Genomic DNA, 15,609 nt, shown 5'->3' with positions numbered 1-15,609 from the left:
TTTTTAATTTTGTTTGAAGCATAGATTTTACTGTTGCAGTATTCTTCCTTATTTTTTTAACACAAAAACAAAAATTTCCATCATATGTGGCAAAATTTGTTAAATTCATATAAGTGAAAATGTACTTTTATTAAATTTCTAATAGTTCTTACAGGTGCTAAAATTTTATACCAATTCCTCATAATTGCAAAACCAAAGTACATCTTATAACTGAAAATAATGTTCTCAAGTTATATGGTTGTCAAATAGTTTCATCAAAAACAATCTAGTACTAATAATAATATATTGCAAGTAGTTGTAAAAAAATTGAAGACAATTGAGTGATGACAACCAATTATCACTAAGGCTATTCACAGTTATAATGACAACCAAATATTGTCAATAAACAAAGATCAGTGATAACAAGTGAAAGTCTTCAGTAAACAAGAACCAACAATAAGGATAGCATTCACTAAGTCGTCATTATTGTATGCTTCAAACACTCCCGCAGACAGGGACGGAGCCAGAAATTTATTTTTGGGGGGGCCGAAGTGTATTAAAAATTTTTTTTGTGACGAAATAAATATATTTAATAAGTAAAATTTAGAATCAATAATTATAAAAATAATAAAAACATATAATTATATGGAGAATGATTAAAAATGGTAGCTCTGCAGGGAGGATCTGGGTATGTTCGAGGGGTACGATATCAGAATGTGAGAGTAGATGACGTTTCAAATCCCATTATCATTGACCAATTCTACTGTGATTCGCCGACGCCTTGCCAGAACCAGGTATGATTCACCCTCTAGCTTCATGGTTTTCCAGAATAGCTGGTTAATTGGGAACCAGACGGACTTTGTATTTTCTGCTCTCTTTGGTGAATAAACTCTGAATGATACTAAAATTCGACCAAAAAAAAAAAAAGTGCAGGCAATTGTTTATCTACTCATCCTTAAAATATCCTGACAACGACTTTTTATATCCAGAGTTCTGCAGTTGAAATAAGTGAAATCATGTACAAGAACATTAGCGGGACTTCCAAAAGCAAAAACGCCATGAAATTTGCATGCAGCGACACGGTTCCTTGCAGCCACATTGTGCTGAACAACATCAACCTAGAATCTAGGGATGGTACCGTAGAGACTTATTGCAACTCTGCCATAGGGTTTGGGTATGGATACGTGCAACCCTCTGCGGAATGTCTGACCTCATCAGACAAAGAAAAAATCATCAAGCAGGAGCCTGAGCTTGCCCTCTGCGGAATGGCTGGGCTGGCCGCCGGAATCCCCTATATATAGGGGGTTTTCCGGCGGCTTGGGGGGGGGCTTAAGCCCCCACCAGCCCCCCCTTAAATCCGTGGCTGCCCGCAGATTCGAGATCTGTTGGCAGGGTTACACTTGAGACGACATAATCAAGTCGTCACCTATATAATTGGCTCCTATGAGATGCATGTGACGAATATAAAATCATGAGTAAAGCACCTCCTTCTGTGACAACATTCGTTTCGGCACTGACAAATATTGTCAATGCTAACCAATTTTCTTGTAGTGGATACTCGTGCGAATCATGCTTATATAAGTCTGTATCCTATAAGGATTTGTCATGTATATCTCTCATCATTTGTTGATATTAAAGCATGTCTCAATCGGTTTGAGACAGATTACACACTTGTAGAGACTTCCTATAAAAACATGAGGAACCTAAATCTCATTAGGTCTCTAGGGTAGTGAGCAATAGAAAGTGAGGGGAAATTAATTAGAATAAAGTTTGTAGATTGAGGGGTTTTAGAATTTATAAGATGTCTATTTGCCCATTACCACAAGAACATATAAAGATGAACCTGATGTTTTGTTAAAGAAAGGATAAGGTAAATTCTGCATGGGACATTTGTTCGATTTTGTGCCACCACAGAATATAGAAGGGGGACTCCCATTGGTTTTGTGAAACACTTTTCTAGCAATGTTTTATTTTCTTGAGCCAAATATTGTGAACACAAAGAAACAGGGTTTTGAAAGCTGGACCGAATTTGTTTGACCAGTCGAATCATGAATCGGCCATGTTATCGGTTTGGTTCAATAGTTAATCCAGAAATTCAATTTAACCCATAAAACTAGGTCAAGAACTGATTATACCAGTAGAAACCGAGAGCAACCAGATTCACTTTTATGTTTTACCTTTAACAAAAATATTTAGTTTATTCAGAATTTTTAATACTGAAATAAATAGAAAAAGATTAAATCATTGAATCCAGGTTGAACAAGTCAAATTGCGAACTACAAACTCTTCCGATTTACTCCCCGGTCCAAATTTTAAAACATTACAAAGCAATATAATACATAAACACACCCTTTTTTATTTTCTGGAGGCAGTAATGATTAAGAAGTCGGTGGTTACAAAAGGAAAACAACAGTGCTACTCAAGAAAGAGTTGGAAGCACTTGTGATGATGACATTTGGTTCACAACTTGGAATCGGACTCGGATTTGGGATCATCATTCATTCTGGGTTTGGAATGGAATCAGTCATTCCAATACATCTGTTTGGTTCAGTACCAAGAATGTATATAATTACTATAGTTGATATTTGGTTCGTTGGTTCTTTCGAAATAGGATATAAGAAATTTTCACTAATTAAATGTATCAACATAAATGTATTAGTAAATTTAGTATAACTAATTAATAATTTCTATTAGTAAACATGTATAATTAATAGTATAATTGATAATATCAATTATATTACATATACTAATATCAATTATATTACGAATAATATCATTATTATAAGTTTGTAACTAATTAAATTAAATATGTTATATATAATTAAATATAATTATACAAAATATTATAATATAATTATATAATATATATAAATATTAATTATGATAGTATATTATATAATTATAATGTATATTATATATTAAATATACTAATATTTATTATATATTATTATATTTATAATAATAAATATATAATATATAATATATTATTATATTATTATATTCACATATACATTATAATTATATGCACATATAATATGCATTTATAAATATATATTTATAAATTATATTATTATATTATTATATAATATTAATATATTTATAATATATATTATATAAATATAATTATATTTAATTAAATAACTCCAATATATATTTATATAATATATTATATATGTGTATATAATAATTATAAATATATTTATATTTATATTTATTATTATAAATATATTAATAATTATACTAATATTATAATATAATTATAATTATAATTATAATATATTTTATATGTATATAATTATATATCAATTTTTTTAACAGATGGCAAGACGAGCCCTATTTCTAAATGGGAATCAGACTTGGGTTTTGTCCAAAACCCTCCATGTTACTAGGGAATTGGGAAACTCCAAGTTTTTAGATATGATTCCAAAATCTTATTCCGATAAAAGTAATCCAAACCGCAATTATGGGGTTTATTCCAATTTTTCATTCCAAAAGCCACCTAATATTCTTGCGCATTAAATTGATTTGGATAAATTGAAATCGACCAAAAAGTAATGCATTCGCAATTGTCCATATTTCCATATTTATAAGAAAAACGTAAATATAGTCCGCTTTCATAATTTCCTAATCTAGAGAATGGACATCCTAGACTTGCAAGGGTGGATCACAAAATTAGGAAAAATGGAAGAGATAAGAATCTCTTGGCGTATGAATGCCTACGAACAAGCCAGAATCCACTTAATCCACTATATACTTTTCAGCCTTTAAAATGGAGACTCAGGCCCAAAGCCTAATAAATCTGGGTGGCAGATTGGATATTCATGAGCTGTCTGTTATGTGCAAAGGGAATCTAAACTGAAAATATGTTACAATAGATTGAGTTGCATGAGAAAGCACATTTTGAGTTTGTTCTCAACCGATTCTAATTCGTAAAAATTAATTTTATAAAAATGATTCTTAAAAATCAGATTTTTTTAGAGTTAGTTATGTATTCTCGTTTGTAGTTAAAACTGCTATTTTAATAAATGCATAAGTATTCTCAAAAAAATATGTGCTACATAAGCGACTTTTGTGCTAAATAAATAGTTTTTTCATGTAATTAAGTAAACGCATCTATAAGTGAAATTGCAAATATGAAGAAATAGAGAGACGTGCGGTAAAAGAGTTTATCTAACTTTTAAGTAGTTTAGTACTTATGTTAAAGTTTGAAAGGGGACCTTTGTTTTGTCTGCATAAAAAAGTAGATCAAAATCAGAATCTAAAACTGGTTCAAAGCATGCTTCTTGTTTATAGTTTTTTTGGGATTCCAAAAAAATCTAAAATCACGTTCTCCAAATCAGTTTAGAATGCAACAAAATAGCTTTTCAAAAATCAACAGCTAAAATTAGGTTTTCAAAATCAATTGAAAACGTGCATAACACTGGTGGATATGGAATCCAGTGAATATTCCTTCGGGCAAATTCCACTTTACCTCCGGTGGTTTAACATTTTTTTACATAACTCTCCTATGGTTTCAAAAACTATATATAACCCCCTCATGGTTTGGATTAAAGTGTCAAAGTAACGGGAATGATCATTTGTAACTGATTCACCTAAAATCTCAAAAATACCCTTAGGTAAAGTTGAAAATTATTTATTAACTAAGGGGGTTATGTAGAGATGGCAATGGGGCAACCGCCCCGCGGGGGGCTCTCGGGGCGGGGGTTGAGGCGGGGGCGGGGGGGAATTTTTTCCCCCCATTTAGACACGGGGCGGGGGGCGGGGGAGTATACCCTCGCCCCGCCACCCGCAAAAAAAAAGTATATATATATATAAATAAATATATATAATATGTAATTTAATTAGTTATAAACTTATGATAATGATATTATTAGTTAGATGTACTATATAATGTATATTAGTGTATGTAATATAATTGATATTATCATTTATATGAATAATTAGACATGTCTACTAATAGAATTTATTAATTAGTTATACTAAATTTACTAATACATTTATACTAAATTTCTAATTACACTTAATAGAATAACACTTTTTTCTCAAAAAAAAGCACAAACACAATAATGAATTAGTGATTGTATTTGTACCAAAAGTGAAAATTTGACTATTTTAGTTGTATTTATTTCATCATGTTGGATTGTATTCAAATAACTTTTGTTTGATTGTTTTTATGAGTTTCAATTGTAAAATTACAATGAATAATAACTTGATGATGTGTTGATATTTTAGTACTTGATTATTTATTAAAATTTAACTATAATAAAATTTTATTAACCCCGCGAGGACAATTTTATTAACCCCGCGGGTGCCCCCGCGGGGGAAGCGGGGCGGGGGTTGGGGGGAGTTAATAGGCAACAGGGCGGGGGGTGGGGGAGGGGTCTCCCGCCCCGTTGCCATCCCTAGGGTTATGTATATATTTTGAAAACCATAAGGGGATTATATGGTAAAGTATTAAATCATAAGGGGGTTATATGGTAAAATATCAAAATCATACGAGTTAGTGTATCATATATTTATAAGGGTAATTTTGACATTTTTAGAAGTTCCGTTACGAATGACTATTTTCGTTATTTTGACATTTTAATCCAAACCACGAGAGGATTATGTATAGCTTTTGAAACCATATGAGGGTTATGTAAAAAAATGCTAAACCACAGGAGGGTCAAATGTAATTTGCCCTATTCCTTTTCATATGGACAAATATGTTATAGAAAGATCTCAAAATTGCCTCTAACTTTATCGGATATGAAATCCATCAAATTCAACTTTTAAATTCTTTCCACTAATTGTGGATCCAAATATCGTCCTAGTACCAATCCAAACAGCCAATGGAGATTTTCTTGGGAAATTTAAAACCAAAATACACCCAAATCCCCCTCAAGGAAAACAACATTACCCATGGCCATCCTACATGCTCCCTACCAATCCAAACAACCTATGGGCATTTTCATGGGAATCTGAAAACCACCCAAATCCGCCAAGGAAGACCATATATGTTTCCCTAGCAGAGCAGTTACTGATCTTCTTCAATTTATTTCGGTTTCTTGAGATATTTTTATGATCACATTAAATTTGCTACTTAATTTATGACTCAACCATCTGAATTGATTACTAATAAAGACTTGGAATCAAACATTTAATTTAACGGAAGTCCTTAAATAATGCTGTCCACAAAACAATTCCAATCTGGACAGAAAAGAATGATTGCTTAAAAATTTCCATCTTGACGTAATAATGTTCACCCAATCAAAAGTTTTTTCCAATTCATGATCTAACCATCCCTACTATCTTGATTTAAAAAGTCAAACAGATGCTACAAGGCTGGATGAAAAAAAATCTAAATCAATAACTTGTTAGAACCAGTGCAATAACTCAACAAATTGTAATTGAACTCATCATTCAATCTTGATTAGTCTTTTAACAATTCATCATTGAGTCTTGATTAGTCTCTAACAATTCAACTCTTGAAATCTAAAGGGTAGCAACAAAAGTCATCTTTTTGTTAAGCCGTCACCTTCAATTTGACAAATACTAAGGTCATCCACTTTGCAAAATCACCCAAGAGAAAGCCATGATTGTCTACGTGTAGACACCGTATTTTTGTCAAATTTTAATATTTTCTTGATTATTTTTTATTTAATGAGTTATTTATTTTTTTACATTTTAATGTGCATTTTTCTTATATTTGCAGGTTTGTTTTAGGAAAAGAAAAATAAAAGCAGAAAAAACAAAAAAAAATTAGTTTTTGTATTAAAAAAAAAGGAAGTCATCATGAGCCTTCATGATGACTCATGATGGCCATCACCATCCCTTTGACCAGAGAAAGAAAAGAAAGAAGCAACTGATCCGAGAGAAGAAAAAAAGAGAAGAAAAAGAAGAAGAAAAAAAAAGCAAAAGAAAGCAAGAGAAAAACTCTCTCACTCTCTCCCTCTCTCGGCTGGCTCAATGGAGTAGAAGAAAATTTTGCAGAGAGGCCCTCACTCTCTCCTTCTCTCAGCTTAGGCTGCCGAAAAAAAAAACAGAGAGGAAGAAGGAGAAAAAAATTTCTCTGATCCTCTCGGCTCTATCCCTCCATTTTCTCAATTCACACAACACACCCACATACAATTTAAACACAACAAAGCAAGCAACAAAGGATTGAAGCCTGGGTGTCCCTTCAAAATTTGACCGAGAAACTCTTGCTTAGATTGAGGTATTTTTTTTCATTTTTTTGTTAACCATGTTAAATTCATATTTTATAGGGGTCGGCACGGGTCGAGTACCCGCCCCTAACAAGATTTGGCTAACCTGACCCTAAAATATCAGATCAGCCATTTTGTGACCCTAACTCGTTTCTAATATTTTCGGGTACCCGAAAAAAAGGGGTGGGTCATAGGGTACCCCCCCTAAAAAAAAAAATTTCCAATACAAAAATATTTTTCACTTAATATCAACATGTTTTCCAATAAAAAAAAGTATGCTTTCCAATTAACACTAGTAGAGATATTATAATCAAAATCCATACATCACCATTCTCACATATTTCATTCAATAATCAAACTGATTTTATAAATTTAGTACATATTAGAATTATAATATCTAATAGATAAAACGAAATTTTATGATAATTTTGAGTACATCACCATTCTCACGCATTTTATCCTTCTACAACATAACAAACACAAGGATAATAAGTATATGGCAACTTTTCCAACTATTCCAAGTATAACAAACACAAGGATAAAATGAAGTTTTATGATAATTTTGAATACATCACCATTCTCACGCATTTCGTCCTTTTACAACATAACAAACATAAAGATAATAAGTATATGGCAACTTTTTTAACTTTCTTAAGGATATTATGGTACAAGATTGCATCCAAAATGAGTCGATTGTGGAATCAAGTCCGGAAAAGAATTGAACAGAGCTAATAATTTTTAAAGAAAGTATAACCAAAATAATCTTGAAGCTATATGCTTAGTAAATAAACAGGAATAAAATCGTAAATTTTACATTAAGACGAACAATTACGTCACAAAGATGTCCAATCGAAAATATAAAAGTAACAACACAAGTTAAGGATACAGGTTGGCTCCAAAGCCACGTCATGTGCCATGTGTGACCTCCTGTCGACACTCCATCGACCACCGGTAAGGGTCCGTAAAACTCCACTTGTACTCCCACTTAACACCTTATCACCCTCACTGGCCAGTCACCTCACGAAATAGCTCGAGCAAACGAAACGAAATTGAACTTGACTCACAAGTTCGGTTCACAAACTTGATTCACAAAACCATAAACTTTGTGACCTTAAGACTAGGTTGGACTGGTTTCAACCAAACCCCAGCCGGCTCGAATAGTCCGTCTAGGTCTTGAGATTGGGCCCCACAAAAGTCACCCCGAACTACAAGCTCAAGGGCTCAACACCAAAATAATTCATATATATACACATCTCATAAAGAAGCACAGGTGAAAAGTAGGGTTTAGATCGAGTGTAATCAAGTACACCCTCGCCTAAGTACCCTCTCATCCACACCAAAGCACATAAGCAAGTTATACAAAAAAACGGCCTGAATACTTATACAGAGAGCAAGTATAGCAAAAGTGCGAAGATCACGTCACGTAACAGCTAGTAGGCCCTACTGGCACCCTCTAGCCTGTTACCGTCTGAAATAAAAGATTACACCACATTACTACACAAACGACTACTAAAATGCATAAATCAAACAAAACGGCAAAACGGACACATGCACGGGCGGAAACGGCAAACGAAAACGGAAACGGTCGGCGAACGGAAACGGGCAAATTTGGAACATAGAACTGTTTTGATCAAATTTTAGGCTATGGTTATCAGATCAAAGTGCATGAGATACCGTTGCGAAGCTAAGAAGAAGGGCTACAACTTTCATGAAGACACCTCAAGTCAGATCTCAATGGAACTAGGACAAAAATGCACAAGATAGTCCCAGCCGTTTCAATTTAGGTTACCGAGCAGGCCCTGTTTGAACGACTATAACTCATAACTCAGAGATCAGAATCAAGAAATTCTAGAGGCGTTGGAAATCTCATTTATAAGGCTATAACTTTTGTGTTTTGACCAAAAGCTAAATCAGTACAGAGCATAGGGAAAAATGGGTCCAAAGTTCCTATCAGAACTGTCCAACTTCAAAGGCAGTTCCGACACCCGATCTTTTTTTGGGTATAACTAGAGCTACGGAACTTGGATTTGGATGCACTTTATACTGTTTTGAAGATGAGACAAAGATCTACAAGTCTTATGAAGACCTCAACACCCAGTTCCTTCGTTATCAATGTGAACTGAGCACGGGCAGAAGCAAAATCAAGAAACGTAGCACAATTTAGAGTGTAGAATAGAAGCGAGGGTTTTGGCCATAACTCAGGCTACACAGATCCGTTTGCCATGAAATTTTTCAGGCACAACAAGCACTTAAGAAGATACAACTTTCATGTTTTGGGCAAACCCTGAATCAGTACGTAGCACAAAGAAAAATGTAGCCAAAGTTCAGATTCTGGGCTGCCTTGTTTTCCAGTTTAACCGGTTTCGCACGTCGCAAACGCATGGTCCGTTCTCATGCAAGTTTTCTACTTGATTTAACCTTATTTGTTGTAGGTTATCCTTAGCTAAACAAGGTCGTTCATGACCAGGATTCAAAGGAAAAGAAAACAACTGAGTTCGGTTTCGTTTCGGCAGCTAGCTGCAAATCTGGTGCAGCCGTGCATGCATCAGATTTGCATGCTTTCGCATGCATCTAGCAACAAAATTTTATTGGTTAGTTCCTTAGGATTCCCTTCAATCTCAGGTTCCAGCTAGCATGTAAGGTATGACTCAAGAACTAAACAAAACGTGAGACTAAATTCAAGAGCTAAACAGAACCTTAGCTCATTTCTACTTTTTAGCTATAAATTCTGATGCAAAACATTTTTTTGAACCAGAACTCATTCCGTTGCTAAACTCATCATATAAAGCTCAAGTTTAACTAATTCAACCAACTTTTACAGGTTTGTATAGCTAAACGTGACCTAATATCAGAAACCAGAGGTAACACTTCCATGCATCTTCCTATCAGAATTTAGTTCAAAGTTCTTACGGCCTACATCAGTCCAGAATTATTCGAGCTTTAGATCAGAAATTTCCCTCAGTTGAAGCTCAACTTACAGGTTAAACATATACTCAGGACATATGAATGTTATTCACGATCTTGCCTCTAGTCCTAAGCTTTAGAAATTGCAGCCGAAATTACTTCCTTTCCAGCTTCTCCTGCCTTCCTTACTGTATTTTCCTTATCTTTGGTTGTTTGGTGATAAACTAGCTAAGCTCTTGCTCTCACTTCCGCACTCTCTGTTTTCCTCTCGATGTTAGTTGATAAGAAGAAGGTCTGCAGTTTCATTTTGCTCTCCTCCACCGCCCAGGCATTCTTAACAATTGGTCTCTCTTAGCTGCACTCGGTCGGTCTCTGCTTACATAGCAAAGTTGGTAGTTTTCTCCCTGATAACTGTCCCAATAAGTATTATTCACCGCCCAAGTCTTAGCTAACCTCATTTTCACCGCTTAGCCTAACAAATTTGCATTTGGTTCATTTCCACAACTTTCTTACATCTTTGGAATAGACCTTGTTGCATTAAAGGTGATGAAAAAGAAAAATAAATTTCTTGCACTAAAATAAAGGAGACAAATTTAAGAGACGCAATTGCAATAAAATAAATAAATAAATGAAAGACACAAATGTTTTAATTATCTAGCTAACAGAAAATTGGAGCTCCAAACACAAATTTTTGATTGAATTGATGAAAAATTTGCAGGAAAGATCGATGGAAGTAGAATAAAAATGAAAAAGGATGAAAGGAATGAACAATTTTTATGATAGAGTTTCACAAATTTTTCTTTGTTTTATTCATTTGGTTCAGGTTTCACCAAGAATATTTATTTTTTTTAGACAAGATGAGGAGAGGCGGATCATATGAGATTAAATATGAGGTTGTGAACCACTTTACTTACGCTTAGGATTAAAAATTATAAAATTATATAATGAACCCTTATTTTTTTAATATTTATATAATATACCCTACGGGTCGGGTACCCGAGGGTTTTTTTGCTGATCCGTATCCGTATCCGTTTTTATGGGTAGCCGACCCGCATCTACCCCGCTAAAATAAATCGTATCGAATATCCTATTTTTCGGATTGGATTAGTCGAGTTTCGGATCGGTCCGGATTTTTTACCCACCCCTAATATTTTATCGTTTAATTTTCTAGCTTTTGCGGTCTTTTATTGTTATTGTTGTATTGTTCAAAATTTGGAAAATGATTTGAATTAGATTAGGGAAAAGGAAATAATTTTTGTATATGCATGCTAACTGTTTGAAAAAATGTCAAAATGAAAAAAAAAATGAATTTTAGGGGCTGTTTTGCTTTATTTTAGCCCTTTTATGTTGCGTTCTTGTCAAATTAAAATCACAGTTGTATTATAGAAGTTGCAAGGAGTGTGGTAGTATAAATTTTTTTGGTTTTTATGAAGATTTGAGTGTTAAAAAAAATAAAAATAAAAAACTGGACTGACTTTTGCTCTTTCGGCCACTCTCGAGTCATTTTTTTGTAAAAACTAACTTCAAAAATGGAATCTACGTGAAAAATCGAGTGGGAGAGTGTATTTTGGAAATTTTTGGCGACCGGAGAAATCGCCGGCGACAGGTGTCGACGCTACCATGGCTGCCGGAGTTTCCGTTGGCTGGAAAAGCAAATCCAAAAACTGTAGGAGAAAGCTTTCGGGCAGGATGCATGAATTTTATGAAAATTTCATTTTTGATCCCCCAATTTTTACCTAATTTCACTGTAGCTCAAAAACTTCTGCAAATAATCAATTCTGCCCCTTTAAATTTAAATTTTCTTTGGCATTTTTTAATATGATTTTTTTTTACAGATTATTTATGAATTTTAGGATAAAATTTAAGATTTAATAATTTTGATAGATTTATTATTTTGATTGGGTTTGGTAAAATAGTTGGAGGTTTTGGTTGAGGTTTGTTAGGTGGGTTTTGTATAAAAATCTGGGCTATTTTGTTTGGGTTTTATTTTATTGGGGTTTTTGGCTTGGGTTAGGAGGCTAGAGCCCATGCATTTGTCATTGGGCTGATTTCTTGGATAAAACAACAGGTTGGCCTGTGTATTTTTCCTTGGACTTTTGTCTTGACCTGATGGCCTTTGGCCCAAATAATAAATAAGTGGCCCAATGGCCCATTTGGCTAAGAAATCCGGTTCAAAACTGTATTTCAGTCCCTCCATTTTTGAATAATTTTATTGTGGCCCTAAATATTTTAGATTTTTTCAATTAGGTCCCTAATTTAATTATAAATGGATCCCTAAACTTTATTTTTCTTTAATTTTGACCCCAAATATTTGTGATAATTATAATTTGATCCCTAAAACTTTATTAATTTTTGCAATTAGGTCACTAATAGATTTGATTTCTTAAATAAAAGTTGTTTTTCCTCTTTAATTATGAATTATATTCCATTTGAATGTTTCAGTTGATTGATTTCATGTTTATTTTCATTTTTAATGATTTATTTGTTGATTAAATTGGTGCCTTGATGATTTTTGTTAATTTTGGAGTTAAATACGGCAAATCCAAACTCAATTAGTTACTACTTCAATGGGAGGTATTTTCTTTCATAATTTAAAATCTTTTCTGTGCTCCTACGTGTTTTATGTATAATTGCATGGCTTAAGTGTTTTATTTATTAATTTACTTGTTTTATTTTAAGTTTCATAAATTTATTTTTTGATGATTATGTAAAAGGCAATTGAATATCAAATTGTAATAGTTAGATTATTATTTTATTTCATTCTTTACCTCCTTAGATTGTAGTTAGAGCCCCCAAATGTAATAGTTAGGTCTCTATCTGCTCTTATTTGCCTTGTGTGCTTGCATACTTGTATGTTTATGTGTTTACTCGCTTTCTTAGGGTTTTTGCATTTAGATATCATGTGTTTCGTGCTACGTGCTCTTATGTATTTATTTATTTTAATTTATGCCTTATTTATCTTATTATATGTTAAGAATGCATGACGTCACCACACTAGTCCAACGCTAGTTGTGGTTTCTTCATCCGTTTATTTGCTTGTCCAACACTAGTAAGGATTTTTTTTAGAAATGGACTAGTCCAACGCTAGACCCGTAGATCGTTCATGCATTAGATTTATCTTTTGCATGATATCTATTATATTTTCATGCATATTTTTATTTTTAGGATTTTTCTCATTTGCATGATATTTCGTATTATATTATTCCCTACCCTCTATATGTGTTAATCATATCATTTAGAATTGCATCTCATTTAAGCTAGTTCATTTGCTTGCTTATGTTAGGAGAATTATTCTTTGAACATAGGAAATGGGTGATTATAACTTTTTAGCTTAAATATCCATAAATCCCTGTATACGAAAATTATGTTGCATTTCTATTCTTTGTACACTTATATCTAGATATATAATTTAAGTTTCTTTTCTTTTCTTTGAATTTCATTTATGCATGCTCGTGACCCCTTCAAGAAATTATTTTGATTTTCGCAGTCAATGCGATTGGTATCAATTAAACTCTTGAATGGATATTTTGTCCATTTCGATATTTTATAAATTTAGATTTGCATCCATATAGGAAACATCCAAATATAATAAAATTAAGGGCTAGATTAGGAAAATTTTGACTAAACCTCTCAACTAACTTAGACTAGATTGAAAGGGTGCCTTAGATTTGACTTAATCGAACCTTTGCCTTCCCTTTCTTCAACTGTAACTCCCGAACCTATTTTTTCTTGTTTTTCAAAGATCTGGAATTGTCAAAAAGGGTTTTATTTTCTTTTATTTTTGTCAAAAAATATTTTTTGGGGTGACTTGATACACTCTAACTCAATACCAAGTGACGACTCCTATTTTCTTTAAAATCCTTTTGACTAAATTTTTGGACCCAAACTGTCACATTTTTTAAAGTCCTATTTCATGTCCCTTTTCACATATTCTTTTCACTTATTTTAAATAAAATCACATCTTTTGTAAAAATATTTTTTTCCCATCGCGAAAAATAGGGCGCGACAACTTGGCGACTCTACTAGGGACGCTAGAGAGTCCAAACACTTGGTTTAGTTGTCTTTTATCTTTCTAACCCTTTCATTTATCATATTTGAATGTTTTAGATTGCATTTTTCTTTTTTCAGAATGTTTTACATTTCACACTAGTATTCGTTCCTCGTTTTTTGCGTATGTGATAAATGGTTTATCTATTTACTTTTGTTTATTTACTTATTTGTATCGCGCTTAGCATTTGGGGATGGGGAACGACATTACCATAGAACCTTCATGCATGTTTAAGGGTATTACTCCCTCCCCTCAAATGAGCACTTCATACGTGCATACATTATTATTTTTAACCTTTTATCTTATTTTCAGTTAGTGGTTATCACACCACTCATTCCTGTTAGGATTAGGATCGATCCACTTGGACATGTGACCGTGGCACGACATGCACGTAGCAATGTCAAAGGGGTCACTCGAGCCACCGACTAAGAGCTTTGGAATTGAGGACCCTTCGCCCTTTTGTCTAAAGGCTTGGGAATCTGAAATTTTATCGAGTCTAGATGCATTAGTGAGCCGAATCTCATGCATCCAAATAGAAATCACCAAAGATAGAACCTTCATCTATCCTATTAAGAACACTAGACACGAGGGGAAGGATTTTACCCCCTTTCTTTTTCTTTTTTATCTTATATTTCTGTATTATTTTGTTGCTCCAATCTGTTATGTGTTGTTTATTAAACTAACAATTGTTTTATTTTCTTATATTGCATTCATAAGCCCTAGAAACAAGAGTCCTGGCATGGTACTCACTTAGGGCAGACCACCTTTTGTAAATAGTACATTTAAATTTCAGTTTATCGCATTAATACTATGTATATATAAGCACATCATTTTAAGCTTACCCCGCCATTTAAATGGAGCACTTTTAGGTCATATTTCAATTATTTCATTGTATATTTAATACGCTTTAATAAATTGTCATCATGCATTAACCATAGAGAGAATGCCGTATAGGGAATCCCACGTTAGGAAAAAACTATCTTTTGTCTCGGATACACAATCCAATGAGACTTGCACGTTTATATTTTTGTACCATCCAAAGAGGTAGTGCACAAGGTAAGGTACGATCTGGTCCCTTCCACGATGACGACATTGAGAATAGTGATGAAACAGTTTTCGCGCATTAGAATATGAGCCTTTAATAATCATTTTTTGATCATTTTGTCAAAGGTGGTAAAATCCCTTGCATAAAGGACATTGAATTGAAGAAATTCACAAATAATTTCTCAATGTTGAGATGATAAATATATCGAGATCAAATCTTGATTTTAGAAGGCTCATAGACTAATGCATTGCAACAAATATTGTGAGTTTTGAAACTACAAATAGGGGAGTAATCCAGTCGATTTTCGAATAAACCGTTAATTCCATCCAATCCATTTTGACCGATTTATTCACTTTAGGTCAGTCCAGTCAATTTTTGAATAAATCGTCAATTCCATCCAATTCATTTTACTAGTTTATTCACTTCTAGGGCAATCAAGTTAATTTTCA

The 15,609-nt window shown here is 33.2% G+C and overlaps 1 long non-coding RNA gene across 1 annotated transcript; it reads left to right on the top strand.

Annotated features, from left to right (window-relative positions):
* The first annotated feature begins 660 nt into the window (after positions 1 to 660).
* On the top strand, positions 661 to 1,236 carry LOC113781948. The gene is made up of 2 exons (XR_003469778.1): positions 661 to 773; positions 969 to 1,236. It is a non-coding gene; the product is annotated as an uncharacterized LOC113781948 (long non-coding RNA).
* Positions 1,237 to 15,609: the final 14,373 nt, after the last annotated feature.

Source organism: Coffea eugenioides, chromosome 9 (assembly GCF_003713205.1).
Source record: "Coffea eugenioides isolate CCC68of chromosome 9, Ceug_1.0, whole genome shotgun sequence".
Classification (NCBI taxonomy): domain Eukaryota; kingdom Viridiplantae; phylum Streptophyta; class Magnoliopsida; order Gentianales; family Rubiaceae; genus Coffea; species Coffea eugenioides.
The sequence above is the reverse complement of the archived record's forward strand: the minus strand, read 5'-3'. Positions and strand labels throughout refer to the sequence as shown.